This window comes from Pipra filicauda, unplaced genomic scaffold (genome assembly GCF_003945595.2).
Source record: "Pipra filicauda isolate LSUMZ 115617 unplaced genomic scaffold, ASM394559v2 scaffold71_size5581439_pilon, whole genome shotgun sequence".
NCBI lineage: Eukaryota > Metazoa > Chordata > Aves > Passeriformes > Pipridae > Pipra > Pipra filicauda.
This window is the reverse complement of record NW_024104887.1, coordinates 3003456-3024570: the sequence shown is the minus strand read 5'-3', so window position 1 is coordinate 3024570 and position 21115 is coordinate 3003456. Positions and strand designations below refer to the sequence as shown.

Sequence of the window (21115 nt, the reverse complement as noted above, 5' to 3'; positions counted from 1 at the left end):
ACAGTCTAGATGTCAACAGGCATCTGTAGCTAAATGATGCTTTGCAATAAATCACACCCAGGAGATGCTACAGTCTTCTGATATAGATACACACATATATATATACATATGCATGCATACAAGGTCTGTAAGAGCAAAGCTCCTCCAGGGTTTGGTACCATAACTGCTTCAGATCAATTTAAGACACAATGAGTACACCCAGTGCAAAAATGGCTTCTTCCACTTTAGCTGGTGCCTGAAAAGAAGATTTGGCATTTAGTTTCAATATTTGGATTCAACCTAGAGATCTGTCCAGTGACTCAAATGCCACTTCTTCAAACTGTCTATTTGGAAAATGGTCTTCAGGATGATTTCTGCTTTTTCTTGCTTCCTCTTGGGCCATAAATGCAGCAAGAAGGGCCTTCTGCAGAAGACTTTGACCCTCTGTACAGGAAGTTCAAGTCTGTGTGCAAATGAAAAATATTGTAGCCAATATTCCATATCTACAGTTGTTTTGTTCCTTGTTCCCCATATTCTCCCCCTTCATCCTGGTTCAGCTTGTGTAGGAAGTGTATTTAGAGTAGTAGTTCCTCTGATTTGTTTTTGATAATATTTAGGTGCATCATCCCTCTATCGCTTGTCTTACAAAGAAAGTGCATGGAGAGAACCAGTTTAGACAATTTTGTCCTTTCTGATACTTTTTTCTCCTTTCCTCCCCCAGTCCCTTTTCCTCGGCAGCTCCCATTACGAACAAGTCAGTGACTCACAAAGGCCCATTTTCACTCATTCACTACATCCCAGCCCCACACGCTCACCCACCCCAGGGCTCCCTGACGCTTGATCTTTGCCACCAGGAGCCTCCAATTCTGTGGCCAGCGCTGAGGCCAAAGGGAACTCTGCAAACCAGTTATTCTCTGCTTCCCCCAGGAACAAAACTGCGGCGATGGTACTGCCCTCTAAAGATGTGTGAATCGGCATTAAAGTGCTGACCTGTTCCACACTTCTGGGACCCTTTGAACCGGGGATCTTTGAAGCCGGGGCTGTAACGAACTCGTGGATAATAAGCCGCTGCCCCATGCCAGGAAAGGCAGAGGTATCAGGGACTGATGGAAGCTTTTGAAGGCACAAAATGCTATTAAAAACTGCGAGGGACTAGAGAAAAAGAGACAGTGAAAAACAAATCTCCTTGCCGGGCAGTGATACGTCTAACTTTGGCAAGTTAGAACTAGGGGCACTAAACCGGATTTAAAGCTTAAAAATTTGGGGGTGGCTGGCTTAGATACATTTTTGCTGAAGTTGGGGGTTTACCAGGAGAGACACTTAGTTCAGCTCAGGGCTTTCCTTGCCTTCCTGCACCATTAAGGTGTTAGGGAGGGGAGAACCAGCCTGCATAGCAATAATTATTATCAATTGTATTGTGCTTTTTATCTTCAAAGTGCTTTACAGACACAAACGAATTATTTCTCTGCAACACCCCTGTGAAGAAGATGGTAAGTATCATTATCTCTGTTTTACCAATGGGGAGACTGAGCCAGAGCATTTAAGCGATTAGCCCGGGGCCACAGGGGCAGTTAGTGTCAGGGCTGGGAATGCAGGAGTGTCTCTGCTCCCAGTCAGCACCAGGCAACATATCTCTTTAGTAGGAACAAAAGGGAACCTTTCTCCAGACTTGGAACCTAAAAGGAGCTCATTTTTTTTGGCAAGGGATTATAAACTCTTTCTTTAAAATGTAATCATAATTGGGAAAAAAAAAAAAAAAAAGACTGTGGAATAATGGCACCAAAGAGGGTTGAAAGCCAACATGTCTGCTTTATGGGTAATCCTAGAATTCAGAAATTTGGGAAAATTCCTGGAAAAATTGTGCGGGGGATGTAAAGTTCTGTTTCAGTGCAAAAAAAAAAAAAAAAAAAAAAGTGACATATTTGAAATTTCCCATGGAAGGAAAAGTAAATTATAATAATTTTTAAATATCAAAATGTTTCATTACAGACGTTTCAAAATGAAACTGAACCTGAAAGTCTGTGCTCTGAAGTTCCCAGTTCAGACATGGCTGCAGGGCTTTTAAATTCCTGCATGCCTATGGGCTCTCAGGGAGGTTCTCAGGGCTTCCACAGGTATGTTGGTCGTCACCTCCTGGCTGAGCACAGCAGGAGCTGTGCAGAGCCTCTCTTCTACCCACGTGAAAATACCAAATTCGTTTAGAGCCGCCAATAGCTTGGCACGATTTGCACCGGAACAGAAAAGGAGCAGTCAAAGAGGTCCAGATGGGAAGCATCCCATCGGTGACCCTGAGTGACAATCCAGCACGTGGGATGCTGCTTGCCTCCCTCCCTCAAAAATGAGTTCTGGATTAGGGATGCTGGGAAGGAACAGACCCAGTGAGTGAGTGCTCCCTTTTCCATGAGATTCCCTCTGTCCTGGCTCTGACCCTGAGAGAACTGAAGGGCAATTACCCACCTCAGGCACCGACTAAGGAGTGGAGCTGGAGAGAAATTGAGTTTTCAGGGCAGGAGAGTAGGAATAAAAGGCATCTTTTTACTCTGAGCTTTACATTTTTTGTTTGGAATCATGCCCTGATGGAGAACACAAGGCTTTTTTGCACCGTTCATCTCACGGTACCTAAGAGGTACTGAAAAAATGACACTGAGTCAGGGTGACACTTTTCAGCCTGAAACACTGAGGTAGATCCTCAAACAGAAGCTGCCATGAGGGCTGCATTTTCTAAAGAGCTCTCTGGCACTTCTTAAAATCTAGGTGGTGATTCTGGTGCCTAAATGGGAGCTGAGCTCCTGCAAACCTGCTTCTGATGGTGCATGCTGAGCTGTTCTGCAAATTCTGGCTATCATTGCTCTGCATTCTTGTACTTCCTGGTTGGGAGCTGTGCTGGGAGCAAAACTATCAAAGCACCACAAGGAAACCACTCCTGCTATAATCAGGAAGCACAAAAAATCTCAGGAGCCAAACTGTTCAGCCCCTATTCCTATTTGGATGATGGTTGTACCTCTGGTACTGCTTTATCCTTATATGGATCAAAGCTGTGCAATGGCAGGTACTAGAAAAACCTCTAAAATAGAGACAATCCCAACACTGAATCGTTTACAATCAAAATAGAAGATGAGGCAGAAAGTGTGTGCAACAGATGGACAGATCTGGCATAAGGAATCCACAGGATAATCTTCTAGTGAGCGTCTCCAGCATAGTTTGCAGAGCAGAAAAGAGCAGTCAAGGATAAGCTTTACCTCTTACCTTACCTGACCCCTAAACCTTTTGAGATTTACCCACAACAATTAATTATTCCTTTGACTGGCCAAGATGACTCACAGCTGCTCATGCCATCCCAAAGCTCAAGATCTAAGTAAATTTATTGAAATTAGTGATGGCTTCATTCCAGGAACCTTGTGTTTAGTTTTGATTCAAAGAAGCTCCTCACCCTTCCCACCTCTTGTTTTTTCCCTCTTCCAGCCCTCAGTAAATGTGAAGCTATAAAGCTTCGATCTAATAGTGATTAAGACTCAGGAATGGGAGTCATAAGATCTGAGTCCTATTCTTGTCTCTAATACAGGGTGGTTTTCAGTGAGTCACTTCCCCTTTCTCTTACTCAATATCCTTGTTTGTAAAATGGGGTTAACAATACTGACCCGTCTCACTGAAAAGTTGTGGATTCATTAATATCTGGGAGCATTCAAGTATCTGACATTCTGGAGCTTTTCCCTGGCTTTGGGAGCTCTATATCTGTGATGACACTCATTGCACAAAGACCCTTCACCGCTCTCCTTTGATATTTTAGCCTTTTAGGAGGACCAGGAATTATCAATGTCAAACCTTGGCAGTTGAAAGTAGACATTTCAGACCTTCAAACAACATCGTCCTTCAAGCCCTGATCTCAGTTCCTCCTTTGTAGGACAGGAACCTACAGCTTTCAGAGCTCAGTTCAAACTTCTTCTTCCTTCACCAAAGTCTGTCCAGGTGAAAGCTGACACTGTATCCATCTCTAACTCCCTTAATTAGGTTTTTCCATATTGGATCAGTGGGCTAGACAGCTTTGAAGTTTGCTTTACCTAATTGCACACAAATCTTTTGAACAAAGAGCCTGCTGTTGGTGGGCTGGGAGGGCTTGAGGATGGTTCAGTCAAGTGCCTGTCCAACCTCTCCACCTGTAGGAAGGTGGAGGAAAATTCTTTGAGGTTCTCAAAAGACTGAAAGCCCTCATTTTTTCCAGGAAGAAGCCGGTTTGTGTGTAATGCCCAGCTGGGCAGCCCTCTCTGTGCACTTCTCCTTTCCTCTGGGTGATGCCACCCAGCAGCCATGACTGGCTGGGAGCTACAGCAGCTGCACCACCAGCCTGAGAATCTCCTCCTGAGGGAGAGGTTGACCTCAAGGGCAGGAAGGAGATACCTGCAGAATCATCACCTTCCACAGCAGCTGGAGCCACAACTGCCTGCAAGACACACAGGAGTGGAGTGAGGGGTTTGACTCCCCAGAGTAACCCTGGCAAGGCTGTGGAGAGAAAGAAAAATCACAGGGAGGAAAGGCAAGCAGAGGAACTAAAAGTGGTGGTTTGGGTCTCTTCCCTGCCCAGGAGGAACCACAGTGCTTTTCTTCTGACAATGACTCCCTGAGTGGAATTGTGGTCCTGAATCATGACTAGCTGCAATCTGAGGATTTGAAGCTTTTTTGCAAGACACAGGAGGCACCTCTGACATAGTACAGTGTGTGTGTGGTCCTGGTTGAAAAAGTGTATGAGGTAAAAATAAGAAAATGTAACAGGATTTTTTCTTTGACTAGATCTTGCTGGGTTTACCATCTTAGTTCTAGACTTGCCATATACTAAAAATTCATAGAATTGTTTACATTGGACCTTTAAAGACGATCTAGTACAACTTTCCATCACAGGCAGGGACATCTTGCACTAGATCAGGTTGCTCCAAGCCCTGTCCAACCTGGCCTTGAACACTTTCTTTCGTGGGGCATCCACAACTCCTGTATGTTTGGTTTGTGAGCTCGGGGCTGGAGCTGCAGTCCCAGCTCATGGGGCAGTGGCAGAGGGGCTGTTCCAGGGGCTCCACACGCCTGGCTGACCCTGTTTGTAGCTCCTGCAGGGAGACACAAGGAGCTGGGCTGCAGTGATGGGCACTTGGCACTGCTCCTCTCACCTGATTACACCATCCCTCCCCTCTAGTGTGACTGGCACTGCTCAGCTTCCGTGCCCACAAACCGGGCACGTCTCCAGCCCATTATTAGTTACCTTATGCCTCTGTTCTTGAGATCAACTGTCCCACTCTTCCCTTATCTCTTCTCCTTTATTGTATGTTATTTGGAAGGCAAACTTCACGTGAAGGATCACATCTAGCTAAAAGTTGTTCATTCCACAGCACATAAGAAACATTAATAATAGCAATAGTCTAATCAATCACAGCGTCACAGTAACACATGAGTTAATGTGCCTTAAGAGCCTATGTCAGCTTACTGAATTACAAGCAAACATATTTGATACATGAACTAAAGGACTCATGTACTTGCCAAGACTCAAGGCCAGATCACAGATTCACATTTCTCTCTGACACTGCTGCTCATTCTAGACCTCCCCACAGCAGTGTAGGGTGGCTGTTCTTTCCCTACACCTGGAGCTAGAGGTGTTAGCAGCTACAGGAAATGCACACAAACAAAGAGAGGAGCTAGAACTTGGTTTAAAGGAGGCACTGATTTAAAAAAAGTTTTGTGGATTTGATGTTTTAAAGTTTGTCTTTGGGATGTCAGTGTTTTGGAAATGTGGCAGGGGGTCATTTAGTTAATCCTTCATCCACTCGTAAATCGAAAGTTCTGCATTATCAAGGAATCTCAAAGAATTTCTCCTGGTATAAATCGTTATTACTCTGCTGATTTGAAAGAGGAAGGAGACAAGAAAGATGTCCTGGCTGGGGGTAGGTTAATCCCCCTGGGCTTGCCAGACTGATGAACTATTCCCTGTTTTGCTACAGATTTCTTGTGTGACCTTGGGCAAATCACTCTCCCTCTCAATATCACAGCTTCCCATCTGTAAACTGGTGAGAGCAACAACCGCCCTGCCCCAGAGGGGTGTTTGGAGGATAAATATGTTGGAGGCTTGGAGCTGCTGGAGCACAATAGTGACAAGGTTCTGACAAATCCCGAAGATAGATAGAAGCTGACAATCAGGCAGACTGCTATTAGCAGCTGATTCATTCTCTCTGCTTAATGCATATTTTTAGCAGGCTGTTATTGACTAGACAGGCACACAAGTCTGTCAATTAACAACGTTATAATGAACTAAATCTCTGCACCAGTAGCCTTTACAGGGTGAATTCAGAACTCCCCGACCCCGTGGCACAACACCTGCACTCCTAATAAAGGGTGAAGATTTTCCTACAAGTCAAGTGGAGATACCATGTGCCCAGGCACAACTGGCATTTCCACCCTGGGGTTCTGAGCAGCTTCGTGTGCAGTACAGTGACAATTAAGAAGTCTTAGGTGGCCACGGATTTATTACAATGTGTTCATAAAACCTTGTCAAAGCACCATTTCAATACAACTCATGGCCAGACACTGCAGTGATTGGTGCTCAGAGCCCCTCTTGCAGGCTGCAATATGATCAGGGAACACTGCTTAATTGTATTTCTTTTGCAGAGTGATGAAACGTAAAGCTCTGCTCCCAGCTCGCTGCCTGGCACAGGAGCCTCGGCAAATATGTGATTCTCGCACTGCAGCTGGACTCTAATGACATGAGAGGTGCTAATGCAATGCAACTGGAACCTTTAATTAGCCAGTGACTAATAAGAAATCTCTCAAAGGGTCCAGGAGAAAGAACCTTATTCTTCATGGAGAGTTCCCTGAACTGTGCTTAGAAACAGGGACAGACAAATGGCAAGTCTGAGAAGAGACCTGAGTCCCAAAGCTGCAGTGCCTGGGAAAGGGTTTGTCTTTCCTTTGGCAATTACCTGCTCAGGCAAAGTAAGCAGAGAGAGGGAAAATAACCCTGGGCCCATTGCTGACTTGCACTAGTTGGTACCTAAACTTGTTCCACATCCGGCAGGCAACTGGCTGAACCTGCTGATGAAACAAAAAGATTTGGCTTGACTTTGAATGTGTTTGTGTTCAGGGCAGAGGAAGGGTGACAGACAGACAGACAGACAGCTGTCTCCCACTTGCTAATTGAACGGAGACTGGCAGACCTTAATGTACCTTGGGGATCACTTCTGTTTGATACAGAGCTTCAGACCCCGATTCTTAAACTTTATTATCAAAAATCTTTTTCTTGCTGAACCGTCCAAGCTGAAAACCACGCAGGCCACATTGCCTGGATTTTCTGGAGCAATGCACAATGCATGCAGGGTTGGGTAGTTTGTCACGTTACTCGGTGCTATTGCTGCCTGGTTTTCAGACTGATGCAGATTCAGCCTTGTGTCACCATCAGCTACATCAGTTTTTCTCCACTAACTATGTCAACCACGGAAGAAAGGGAACAAGGGCTAATATGACTTATATGATATTACCTGGCAGCTCAGAGGTAGGAGTAGTCTGCAGACAGAAGAGAAAAACTGTCTGTGTCTTTATTCACCCTTTCTCTCAAGCCCTTGACAAAACTTGGCAGTGCTGATAACACAACATCAGTTACAGGGAATTTAAGGTCAGAATAAATCACTTTCCCGAAGAAATTAAAAAATCAATGTCATTACTCAAACCATGGAATTTACTCCAGCAATTTCTCCCTCAAATACCAGAGAAGTTAGGAAGCTGTGGAGCTGCTGAAGGAACCGTGGGGCTGCTGAGAGCGTTGGGGGTCAAGGCAGAATGTCAGAAAACCAGATGAAGTCTCGTATCTCATGTCATGTTCCAGTGGAAAGGCACATCTGGTGCCTACAGCAGTGCAGTGTGTGTGAGGGTGAGTGTGCAAGAGTGTGTGTGAGTGTGCAAGGGTGTGCAGGTACATGTGTGGCTGTTCTGCTGTCCTCCAACAGGTTCCCAACTCTGCTGTGCAAGGCACGGCCTTGGGTTTCTCAGGTGCAAACGCTGGTTGCACTGGCCTTAAGCTAAACCAAACCAAAATAAGAAATCCCCTGTGAATTAAAAATCACCTTTTGCCAGCCAGTTCTAATCCTGAGCCCCCCAAAATGCAGAAGGAGCTCTATCAGTGCCTTTGAAGCCTGTAAACATATTGTTGCTGCCACCATGCAAGCCCAGGCAGTCCCAAGTCTGTTACTTCTCTCTGTTCCTGCTCTTCTGGTTAAATGCACCTGGGAATAAGTAATTGTTTATGTCATAAAAAATTCATCATAAACAAATGGCATGGGCAAGCCAGCTGAGCAAATGCCGGGAAAATGAGTTAAAAAACCCTGGGATTGGTATAATTGGTAGTGCACTTCTCGGGATTGGGATGAAAGCTGAGTGTTTTATATGAAAGGATAAGGGGGGACAGGCACTGTGTGTACCTGGAGAGAGAAAGCATTCCATGTGTAACTGTGGCTTGGCAAAAGCACGGGCACTGTTGTTAGAAACACACAGAACAGATCACTGGCAGAGCAGAGGAGTGATGTGATAAGCAATTGAAAGGCCTATTTTAAATCTCTCCCAGCAATCTCTGATTTACATCAGTGCAAACAAGGGCAGAGACATGGCCCAAGTCAGAGCTGTAGGCATTGTTCAAATGTCTCGGTTGTTTTGGTTTGTTTCCTATATAGATAAAAGATAAAGAAAGCATATATTCTTTGTTACATAATGCTCAGTGCTAAGGGACTTTCCAGGTCCTAAAGCTGAGGCTGAAGGAGTTGCCTTACATGTGGAGTTGCAGCTGATCCAAGAGCACAGAAAATAAACAGTACATGTTCCTCCATCCCTTGAACCCTGTGAGCTACTTTTGTGGTTATCATTCCCTTATTGCCTTATCTCTTGCCATGTTTACAGGATTCACCTTGTCTGCTACCCTGAGCCTTCTGCCAATCCCAAAGGATCTGGGAGCACATGGAAGGTTGGTTGGAGAGCAACACTCGGAGTGGCGGGCGGCAAAACAGCGGTGAGGAGACAACAGATGTAAATGTCAGTGGGACCGGGCAGGAATTAAAGAGCCTTGTTGTTAACGGTGTGCTGAGCAGGGAGCCCGTTAACCAGGGGGAGTGTGGGTAGGGGAGAGTCAGGAGGGTCCCTGATAACTCAGTGTTGCTGGGCTTTTCAGCCAGAGTCAACTGCAGCCTGATTAGATTTAGACCATTTCTTCTTTGTCCTCTCCTTAGCAAGCAATAAAGCATGATGAATGGGCATGAAAGAAAATAGATCTCAGACCTAAAGCATCCCGACCAGGTCTGCAAACCTAGGCCCTTCCAGAGCAGATAAGACACTTCAACCATTGCTTTGCTTTTTCTTTCATTCCTGACTGGATCAGGGACAGCTGTTTTTATGGATGCTCAGTCTTTGCACCGTGGTGGAGTTGCCCACTGGTGGCAGCCTCTTCCAGACTGTTGGTCAGCCTGAGTCTGGTAGGATCCTGTCACACCCACCTTGGTCCCAAATGGACAGATGCACATACCAAGCTGTAAACACATTTCTCAGCAATTAAGTGTCCTGGTTAGGAACCAACCCAGTGGCCATATCACAGGAATTTAAGTTGCCCAGGAGGTAATCCAATTTCCCTGTTTGGCCACTTGTCATTTTTTAACTGAATGGCAAAAAGTTTCGTGTCGCTGCTGAGTGTTACATTTGTGTAACAGTGAAGGGGCTGCCAAATGGCTGCAAGTCAAGAAGTGCACTGAGCCTAATCCCAGGAACTACAAAGCCAGTTCAAGTGGTATTTGGTAACCCTAAGATAACTTTAAGAAGATAAAAATGAGAAATGTCTGCTAAGATGGAAGTGTGTTCCTCTACACTAAACCAAAGTGAAAAAATCCAAGCTGAAAATATTTGCCTGCAGATCTCCCCGTGCTGCTGAGTGTGCTGCACTTGGTGTTCCTAACAAAGGACATTCCCAAACTGGCCTGGATGGCTGCAGCATTGCTCTAGTACATGATGGCATCTGGATTTCTTTGGGATTGCAACCTCTTGTGTTGTTTGCTGGGTTCCTTAAACACCTAGCTATTGACACAAGTAATTTAGCTGAAAATCTCCACTTTCCTGGGAAAAAAAGTCCTTCAAAGGCTGCTTAAGTGCTTAAAATCATGGCCTCAGTGCTCTCCCAAGGCTGCAAAACCCAGAGGAAAACAAGGCAAGCCCCCTTAATTTAAACTGAAAATAATGATTTTTCCTCAGTCTCATGATTTTTGTTGAGCCTGACTCATGATTTTGAATGCTTCAGATTTGCAGTACCCCATGATGTAGATACAACCTCTGCAGGACAGGTCCAAACAGCTTCTTAAAAACTGTTTATTAGTTCTGCCTTCCATTGTCCTCCCTTTTGTCAGGTGCATTTAATTAATTAATTTTACATATTCTTTATGCCTGTAATTTAAAAAAAAAAAATACTTGTGGATTTAGGGCACCAATAAAAAATCCTTTTATTTTAAAATTGAAAGATGAAAACCAGTGTAATGAACTTGCCACTTCCTTAGAGTTCTGGTAAGTTGGGTGTGATCTGATGGTACAGAATGATTCATGGGATAAAATTATAGACTTATGCAGGTGTGTACAAGAGCCTGGGTGGGGTGTAGTCAAACAGGGAATTTTATATGGCAATAAACATGGGCATGTGGTATAAAGAAACTGTACTGCCTTAAAAATAACCTTATTTTATTTTATTTTTATTTGATAAGGACAAATTGAACAACCAGAATGGTCAAATATAGACATTGCTTTCCTCTTCTCCTGACAGAGTCCAACAGAGAGAGCTCAGTGTACCTTTGAGCAGGTGGGACCTGTGTCTGTTCTTAGCACCAGGAAAACCCAATGTGCAGTTCATGCCTAGATTCTAATTCCTGAAGTCTGGTTTTATAGGAATTGGACAGCATGGCAGTGTTTAAGCTGAGATAAATCATCTGAAGAGAGCATTTTTTGGGCTTTCTTCTCGCACCGCCTTTAGCCCTCCCTCTGTCTCACAGACTGTCAGTCTCTTCAGGTTCTGGGGAGGCCCCATCCAGTCTGGCTGGTGGACCATGTGAGAAAGCCCTACCCCTCCGAGCAGGGAGCTGCATCTCACACCTGATCACAGTGCCAGATACAGGGAAGGTCAGAAGGCCAAAGGTTGAGAAATCTGGCTTGCAAAGCAAACAGAAATGTTTCTGTTTGCAGTCAGAAATGCTGACTGTACATAGAGCCACAGGAACTTCCAAACCACAAGAATTGCCTCTCACTGCTTCCCTCTTCATCTTCTGTTCCTCCACCACCAGCCTTTTCTCTTTCTTGCCACTGTTGGCCTGAAATTATTCTTGCCTGAAGCCCCTGCTGTCTGAGACAGCCTACACACGTCTGCCTGAACACCTCTGCTGCTTTCTGAGCTCATCAGAAGAGAGCTTAAAAAAAGAGAGACTAACTTGGAAGCTGGTATAGAGTTATACAGCTCTGCTGAAATCAGGGGAGTTAGGCAAATAAGAATTTTTCAAATGTCAGGGACTGATGTTTTGCTCTTTTTTTTCCTTCATGCAGTTTCTCTCTCCCTCTGTGGTTTGTTATCATTCAGCTCTACAAAGCTTTGTTTAACTCTAGGAAAGGCCATAGGAGTTGGAATTAGATCCAATTTTGTTTGCACAAGAGTGTGTGGCTAAGGCTGGGCCTTTGAAAAGGGTGTATTATATACTCTGGAGGTTTTGGAAGATCATCATAACTATTGCTTGAGGGTCAGACTGTACCAGGCTCATTCTCATAATATCTTACTCCACAGATAGTCCAATTTGCCAGAGACACAGTAAGAAAGTATCCTTTCTTGGAAAGGATAACTGTCACTTGTCCTAATCTAAGAGGAGTGTGTTTTATGGGATGTATGGGGCTCTGGACCACAGGTGGTTCTTATGTAGGAACCATTATCCTAAATGCCAACATTCCCCAGGTCATGACTAGAGCTGTATTTTGGGCCTTGGGAGTTCATGGGCTCCTCAGCAAAGAGATGACAGAAAATTACTGTATTTTGTACCAGCCAGGTGTAGTTTTGGGGCTTTTGACAAAGTCAGGGAAGGTGGTAGGGTGTGATCACCTACAGCAGCTGATCAGCTCCTCCTGCCACCGTGACATCTTCTGCAGGGAGGGGAGATGAGGTGCTGGAGGGCACAAGGGGTAACATGCAGAAGTACAGATCCCCTCACATCTCCCTGCTGCCAGCCCAGCACAAATCCAGCCTGTTCACGTGAGCGTAAAGCCCACCCCAGACTGTCCAGAAAACAAAATCAGAATGCAGTACTTTCTCTGCGTAAATAACTAGTAATTCCTGAGGAAATGGGTCCCAGATTTCCCTATGAATTGGGGCCTTAAGTTCTGACATAGGGAGCTATTCATGGAGGAAATTCTAATTGAGTCAGGTTGTGCTTTTTTCACAAATTGTTTACGCTCTGTCTGGGTCTTTACTGGATTCCTGAAGGGACCTGTGTTGCACCCAGGTGCTGTGGAGGGCAGGCAGATTTAGGTGAGCGCTCCTTGCATGCAGAAGTCAAATACTAAGGATAGGAAGCATATCTGTGGTCCATAAGAGGGAAAGATCATCTGGTCACCATCTGGGGCTCAGGGATGGCTCTCTGCACTGAAAGAGCAGTTGCTGGGCCTTGCTGTGTTTCCACAACAGCAACCAAAGATGGTGACATGGAGACAATTAATGCTAACTGCCCACTCACTTCCTGATTATTTGTTACACGTGCTCCAATGTTTTTAAAAAGAGGGGCTGCAACATAATGGATCTGGAGTCTCATCTCTGCCAGGTATGGTTTGAAGTGAGTGGAGTTATCCCGGTGTAATCTAAGTTAAAAGGAATAATCAGGCCCTGTACTCTATGTTGAAATTCTCTCATGAAACGCTTCCCAGAAATATCAAAGAATATTAAAGCTCTTTGGGAGCAGGGACTCTCATCCTGTGTGTGAACGGTGTCCAACACAATGGGGCTTGCTCTTGGCAGAGACCTCTAGGAGCTCGAGCAGTACATGTAATAACATCTAACTACACCTCCAAGACATGGTGCAGGGAAGTACATGGTGTTAACTCACCTGAGTGCCTGCCTAACCTGTGATTTAGAGGGGCCCCTCCCTCAGCATTCAAAGGAGGAAATTAAATCTTCCCCAGGGAAGAAATATCCTGACCTTCCAGAGGCAGGGGCTGTGTGTATCGGATACGAAGGAGAAGCAGGAATTGCACTGCTTAAGGTTCAGTTCCCCAGTTTGGCTACCTGGCCTTTGGCAAATCACTTAATTACTCCATTTTACAATTGCCCAATTGTCATAATAATTCTTTGCTTTCCCATAGCAGGGTGGGGATGGACAGAAGGAGAGCAAATTCGTCCTACCTTTATGATTACAGAGTGCTTCAAAGTGCTGTGGTGAAAGGGCAAAGGGGCAGCAATAGATCACATTCATCTCTGCTGGCTGGTCCCTAAAAGCATTTACTCACCACACTGAGACTTGCTCACTGTCTTCAGTGGTAACTCCTGAAGGAAACAGTTTGTTTAAGGTAACGTTTTCCAAAGCACCCAAGTGAGTCTCCCAAATCCCTTTGAAAGGGAAGGAATCTCAGAAATGACATTGCAGAAATAATACCTGAGCCCTCAGCTCATTTGAAAACATCTGCATCGGTTTTTTGCCCGTGTGAAGAGGATGAAATTATAGAACCATCAACTGACCCAAGGAATTTAATACTCATAATAGTAAAATCTAGGAAATTAATATCCCATAACTAGCATGTCACTGAGCAGAGAACTCTTCCCTTTATTGTAAAGATCCTATCAAAACCCTCAGCAGACTTGCCTGATTCACTAGCCATGAAATCTTGGTCTCATCCTTTGATCTTTCTTCAGGTACTACTTCATGTAAGAATAAGGCAGACTCCCTTGGCTTGCCTCCAGCAGGGAGAGACTAAGAGAGTTTCTGTGCTTCTCTAGGCTAATTAGCCACTTGCAGGACCCCAGAGAGGTGTAATCCACAGTTTTCCTTCACTACATCCATTCCTCTAAAAGCCTGGATCCTGGTCTTTACTTCAGCACTGTGAATTGTGAGGCTGTCAGAGATTTCTAATCTCCAAATTAAAATAAACTTCTAGCAAGGTCCAGTTCTCATAGAAGAGCCGTTGTGTGGAGATAGGTGAGCAGTGTCTGAGGAGGTTTGTAGATACCTGAGGTATCAGATGCTACAGAGGTACAAAGTGTTACCTTCTTTCTTCTCTCTGCACAATCTCTCCACAGGCTGCACGTGGATGTCTCAGGAATGGAAAAGGGAAAGGCAGAGAATCTGTGGGAAAAGGTGCATTCCATACCCTCAACCTCCACAACACACATTTTTTTTCCTACCTCCCTCTAAGTTATTTTGCTTTCCTATTGTATATCTAACTCCCAAGGAAAGACCTTGCTGACTCAGCCTGAACCCTTTTCTGTTGAGTCACCTCCTTTAGCTTCCAAATTAAAAGGCCAATAATTGCCTGTATATGAAGATTTAGACAATTGCTGCCTTTTAACCTCAGCATGAGTTGTACGTGAAATTCCTGCTGTTCTCTATGAAAAGACTAACTTAAGAGAGATTGTAGTTAGAGACCAAACTATTGGATGAGCTGTTCTGCCCTCCACACATGGAGTCAGGGCTCCAGACACCGAGGTCCCCCAGTGCACGATAAACCCTGCTGGAATGCTGCATTCCAAACCAAACTTCTCAGGAGAGCTAAGATCTGATGCCAGATCCAGCTGTAGTTATGCAGGAATGCATCTAACATCAGGCAAAGGACAACCTGGCCCTCTCTGCTGTGAGCTCTGTGCATCTCACTGTCCAGTGGGTGCTGAACTCATTTGCCTTTCTGAGCCCCAAATACTGGAGCTGCTCTAGTGCTTTGCAGGAGCCCAACACAAATCTGTCCTCACAAGCAGCAACTGCATCCTCTGCATCCTCTGCCCCACTGGGTAATCTAACAGTGCTTCTCCTTCCCAGGCCTTGCCTTTCCTTCCTGTCACCTCAATCCCTCTGCTGGGATCACTTCCTTCTGTTTATACCTGATTCCCCCTGCTTCTACTCCTGTCATCCAAGATTTATTATTCTCAAGGGACACTGATGCAGAACATGAACCTCTCCCTATAAGCCCCTCAACGTCTTTTGCTGTTACCTTGAATTGGGGCAGATAATGTAAAGTGGGAGGAAGGACATGCTGAAGACACAGAAAAAAGAATTCCAGTCTGAGTTTGTACCTTAATTTCTTTCTACCTCTGTTCCCCAAATGTATCAATACACGTGATGTTTCTTTTCCTGCCCTTGGTGCCATGGAGACAAGGTGGTTTAGTAGGATAATGTCAGGGTGCAGCAAGGACCATCAGCTCCCAAAGAGATGGGGAACTCACAGGGATAATGTGGCTGCAAGGTCAGGGTCCTCACCAGGAAGGGGCCCCATCCCACAGCCCTCAAGGATGGCAAGCAGGGCAGGCCTGGGAGTGGCAGTCAGGCTCAACCAGGAGTCCAGATCATCAGACAAATTTGTGGTGACGAGGCAGGTCCAACCTCAAGCCGGGAAGTCAATCCACAGGTCAGGATCAGGTCTAATAAGGCTAACCAGGGTCAGACCCAGCCCAGTTATCAGCAGGCAGGTCCACAGTGATGAGGGAGGCCTGAGGTCAAGCTGGGAAATTAGTCAAGGGGTCAAGACCAACAAGGCTCATGGACAGGCACCAGCAGGTCTGTGTAGGAGCTGAAGACAGGCCCTCAGCTTTGCTCCTGTGGTGGCTGAAGACCCAGGGCTGAGCTTCAGTGAGGCTCCCAGACCCACAGGCAGAGGATGGAGGCTGCAGGTCGGACTAATAGGGCCATTAAAACTACTTAGTGCTCTCAAGGACCTTACAGAGAGATACTGTTTCTGGTTCTGCCACTGACTTCCAGGTGATCCTGAACAAATCCCCTCCCTTGTGTTTCTCCATCCTACCTGAGTTTCAGCTGGGAGGAAGACCAGTACTGTCACCTTCTCCAGAGCTTCAAATTAGCAGATGGGAGCAGAGGATGCAGCATTATTTTTCAGGAATGCTAGTAATTGTAAGATGTGCACCTATTAGGAGGATGGGAGGCACAGTAGCTCCTCCACACGAGAATCTTTTATTGTTCACATGAGTAGCTTCTCATATTTTCCTCTAACAAGCTTCTGAGTATTTCCGGCAGAATTCCTGTGAGATTAAACATCATATAAAATGTATCTGTCTCACGCAAGATATGACTTGCTTTTGAACCATCAGCAATCATCCCAGCAATTGCTAGGATACAACTGTATTTTTTTATTGTTATTGCTATTTTCCCATTTTCCGTCCTGGATCTTGTAAGATGCCAGTCCTATCACTAATTATGCTAACAAGGTCCTGGGCTTGATTTAGAGGCTCTGTTACAACGCCAGTCTCTCCGTTTACATCTCAAGTATCGGCATGTTTATTGTAGATGTCTGTTAAGAGAAGCTACTTTTTCTGTGCTTGTCTGGGGAGTGAGAGCAGGAGCCAGGGTTGGAGGGGAGTAGTGCAAACCAACACACGGAAATGAGGAAAAGCAAATATCTGCTACCTCTGCATCTTCCTGGCAAAAGGACCGACACTGCCATGGCTCACAGAGCTTCCTAGGGACACGTTTCCTTGGATTCCATACAGCCTTTCCCCAAATCCAAACCACACAGATTCATGAAAGCAGAGTTCACTGCTGAGGGCTGGCACCCTGTTTGGTGTGTTGATAACTTTGCAGAGCTGATGTGTGTATTAGTCACCCTTGCTGGTTCATTGCTGATCTGAAAGACAGAGGTTAAATAATTGCGAAAGCCGGGCTGATGTCACCACGGCGCCTGACTGGAGCTGGTCCTTGGGAACTGCTGAGAGAGATGCATTTGCTTTGCTTTTGCCCAGGAAAGGGGTCACTCTGAGCAGGAGTTCTCAACCTTTCCTCACATGTACAGTCCAGTGCACAATGTCTGTGTGGCTGAGTCACTCCCACCTTCGGAGCCGCTCCTGAGGACCTGAGCCGAAGACAACGTGTCTTCCCTCTTTTTCTTTGCTTCTCCTTATTCCTCCCGGCCTAAAGGCATCATGGAGACTTTCAAAAATCAGGTGTATACATGTACATTTACAAGGGCCTCCTGTATACACTGTGCCATGTGTGCAGGCCCCAGCACACAAGTCAGGATCTGTTTGGTTGTGTGTATAAGGAGAGTTTTCTTGTACAGGCCTGTTTTACTGACCATATCATGTGTATACCACAGATAAGCCAGGCATATATCATGTAACCTTGTATATGTGTATGGGCCTTTTCTACTTACTGTTTAACACTGAGAATATGTCTTGGCTCTGTAAGAGACATAAAAAAATGAAGACAGAGCCTGCCCTAAAGAGTTTGTACTCTAAATGTCAGACAGAGAAAAGACAGGATGCGCTGTGGTGAGAGAGACTTCTGATGTGTTTGTAATTTAAATAGGAAAAAACCTAAACTTGCTTCACAGGAAAAGAGTGTGTGCCTGCTTGTTTTTAAGAGGACTTTAGACAAGAAAAAGCAACAGTTTTATGACAGCTCGCTGGGGGAGAGGCTTCTTTTAACACCTGCACAGAGGCTCTGGAGAAGGAACTGGGTGTACAGGCCAGTGTGATCTGGAGCCTGTGCCTATTGTTCCTCTGTTCTCTGAGCGAAATTCAGTTCTGCCTTCTGAGGGTGCAACTTGCAGCTGACACCAGGACTGGCTTTATTGGCCCATGTGCCAATCCTTTTCCTCCTTGAGCTGTTCCCTGTGGCTCTGTTGCGTTTGCCTGCTCTGTGTCTAATCCCTGTCTTGCGTTGTGTTTTATGCTTTTAATGAGAAGGGATAGACAGCAAAGCAAAACTTTCATGCTGTGATCATAGGAGAGGAGCTATTTATTTCTGTGTTTCATGTGATGCCATGAAAACAGTCAGCAGTCTTACAGGAGAGCTCTGCAGTATCCACAACACCTTTGCTGATGCCAGCTGACATTCTGGAGCACATCCCCTTGCACTGTTGTTCTGCATCCTCACATGGATGGTCAGGCTGTGGAATCAGAAATCAGTGCAAAGGGCATATTTTATCCTTTTTTAGGTGCACGGGTTTTCAGGTCTAAAACTTCTCAGATTCTGACTACAACTTGTCAACGTTTTTATTATACATGTACATGTTTGTATTTTAAGAAGACGAAGTGCTGGGTGTGGGTATGTGCTAATACTAAAAGAGAAACACAATTATATGAAGCTTCCTAAAGCCTTACACTAAAATACCAGAAGCATTTGACTCCAAAGCATCGTGTTGAAGAGGTATGTGGAAAAACCTTGGTCCACCTGGCTGCTAAAGACAGGAACTTCTCATGGGTGTCTTTCAAAGTGGTCAAGCTCACAGATGAAAGCAGGACAGTTCTATGGGTCACACCATCTTAGTGAGACACTGTCCCAGCTGGAGAGCCCCTGGTGACATTGTGGGGATATAATGTCACTTGGGGAGCTGTTTCAAGGAACTAGAGCCTGTCAGGAGTTTGAATTCCCTGAGTGGTGTCTATTCTGCCAGCTCAAACCTTCAGGAGACAGTAAAACCCAAGATCCCAGCTTATCCCAACTCTCTTCACACTGGCTTTTTCTTCTGGTTTTACTGCAGAGAGAGACTCAGTTTCTCTGATTTAAATTTACTCCACAGCTCTGGAGGAAGTGTGAACACAACTGGGTCTGTTTCTGTGGCCCTGTGAGCTCAGAATTCAGCACAGTGTCCTGAAATTACGTATGTATATGATCATACAGCAAATTTAATACAGCAACCACATCCTGATCACTTGGAGGGAAGTTAAAATAATGCAGTGATATATCCAGAGCACAGGGCAGGTCTCCTGACCCCTTGGTGACGGCCATTTCCCAGTAGTGATGACCATGCCAAAGCTGATTTGGTTGGTTATGGCAGACACCACACAACAGCCTGTGGGAAGCTCTGGATCCAGTCCCTCATCCAGCTGAGCTGGACGTGCCCAGCACAGAGCAGTGGTAATGCAGGTGGGACCAAACCCTCCTTGCCTGTCTGCAGCTGTAGCCTGGCAGTCAGACCCACATTTTCACTTTGCTGATGACTGAGACAAACCAAGGGAGGCTTTGTGGCTGGGCTTAGTTGAGCACAGTGAGGCTCTGACCACTGCCTGTCTTCTGCATCCAAAGCAGGATGATCACCCATCTTGCAAACAACTCCACCATTAAGGGAAGAATGCCCTTTTGAAGGGGCAATTTAAAGAAATGTCATTTCTCTTAGCAAATCGTCTATTTTTTCTCCTAATCTTCACATCTAGTACCCTTGAATATACAATTCAGCCCTGTAGACTTCAATTTGTTGCTGAAAATAGTGCTTATGACCATTTTGATACTTTTTCAATACATTTTTAAGGCAAGTCATAAGACTCTTTACGTGAATAACTGGAATTAACCTTCATTTGTGCCTTAATTTGAAGTTCAGACTTAACATAATCAATACTTTGTGGTCTACTGTAATCTGTTCAAGTCTGTTTATCCAAGGAAATTATTTGTTCCCCTTCTGCAATTGAGGTAGAAATGGACATAATTAATTCCACAAACTCTGAGAAACCGAAAGAAGCAGGACTCTGCAAAGAACCACGTCCAAATTCAGCACTTGCGAAGTGCACACACACCTCACTTAATTTTTAGCATTTAAAATAGACAATTTCTCAGCAAAGTGCCCCAGTTCAGCTTTTTGTACAATTTTAGCTCTTCTGTGGCGCCTGCTTTCCCCCCCTCAGCAAAAGTGATTGTATCAGGTGAAAATAGTCATATTTGCTGACATCAGACACGAGAATGACTGCACAGAGTTCATCGTTGTTGTCATGATGTGTTTTTGGATGAGCTACATTTATAACCACGTAATTTGCTCTCAGTGTTTCATTGTAATTTACCCTCTAGAGAATTCATCATGTCATAAACTTCAGTAGGTACAAGATCGGTTCATTCTAATTTTAAGATTGTATCATAAGGAACGTTTAGCACATTGTGAAATAAATCCAAGAGGCATTTAATCACTGCGAGTCTGTCATGCACATCTCTGTCATCCTTAACAAACTTCAGAACTGCAACTGGGCAATTCTCAGCTAATGTAAAAAGTAACATCTAATAGCTTTAACTGCTAGTCAGACAGATGATCATCTTGTGGGGACATGCCTCAACATCTCTGTGCACTGGAGGCTGACAAAATGATAGAGCTTCCGTGATTCTGGAAGCCTTGGCAGCTAAGGAGAACTGATTGAAAACTTTGATTGCACAGCTCTCAAGATCAGATGATTATTTGATCAAACACTCATTTATAAAATAATTTGCTGTGTTTTACAGAACATGAGGATGCTTATTTTGCTTCCACCTAATTGCCCAGCTAATTTTCCTGTAATTTATAGAGGGTGATGTGTCCAAAAGCTAACATTAGTCTTATTAGCCAAATGTGAATAACAAAGCTCAGACTATTTGACTTTTCCAATACTTCTTACATTTTCAGGTGTTCTCATACAGTTTCACTGTTGCCTTCAACAACAATCAAACAGATTTGTTTGTTACTGTACAGCTCAGAGGAAAATGGTATCAAGAACACCTCATTATTTTCCCGGTTTGAAAGTCTGGGTGTGCAGAGTAATGCCAGTGCAAATCATCTGAAGTTATTCAAACTTATTTTTGCATGTTTAGTTACTATTCTATGTTTAAAATTTGTAATTAAGTTTTTGAGAAAGCAGAAGTTCTTGTTCACGAGGGAGTGGATGGAATTTGATCTCGTACAAAGTGGGCAGGAGATCTGAAACATTCTGCTCAAATATAGTTCCAGTGAAGTCAGTCAGCAGCATCCCTGTGGGAGTGAATACCCACATTAAGTCTCCAGGTTGTTCTCAGTTCTCTGCCTCACTGTGGCAGAATCTCCAAGCAGTAAGATTAGTGTAGGAGTTTACTCTATTTTCCCTCAGTTCTCCTGTGAAATTATAATTGGGTTTTTGTGCTAAACTCAAATGCAACCGTTTCCCTTTTGGTTTCCACCATACACTTCTGAT

General features: G+C 44.7%; 1 protein-coding gene across 3 annotated transcripts in view; it reads left to right on the top strand.

Moving 5' to 3' along the window:
* The window catches only part of MYL10 (myosin light chain 10), an 88442-nt gene that overhangs the window by 4970 nt on the left and 62357 nt on the right, over window positions 1-21115 (top strand). For 2 of the 3 annotated variants that reach the window (XM_039389332.1, XM_039389334.1), the window contains exon 2: window positions 8896-9004. The gene's annotated coding sequence lies outside the window, so the exon portion shown is untranslated. The remainder of the gene's footprint in view (window positions 1-8895; window positions 9005-21115) is intronic. The other variant, XM_039389333.1, reaches the window with a different exon arrangement.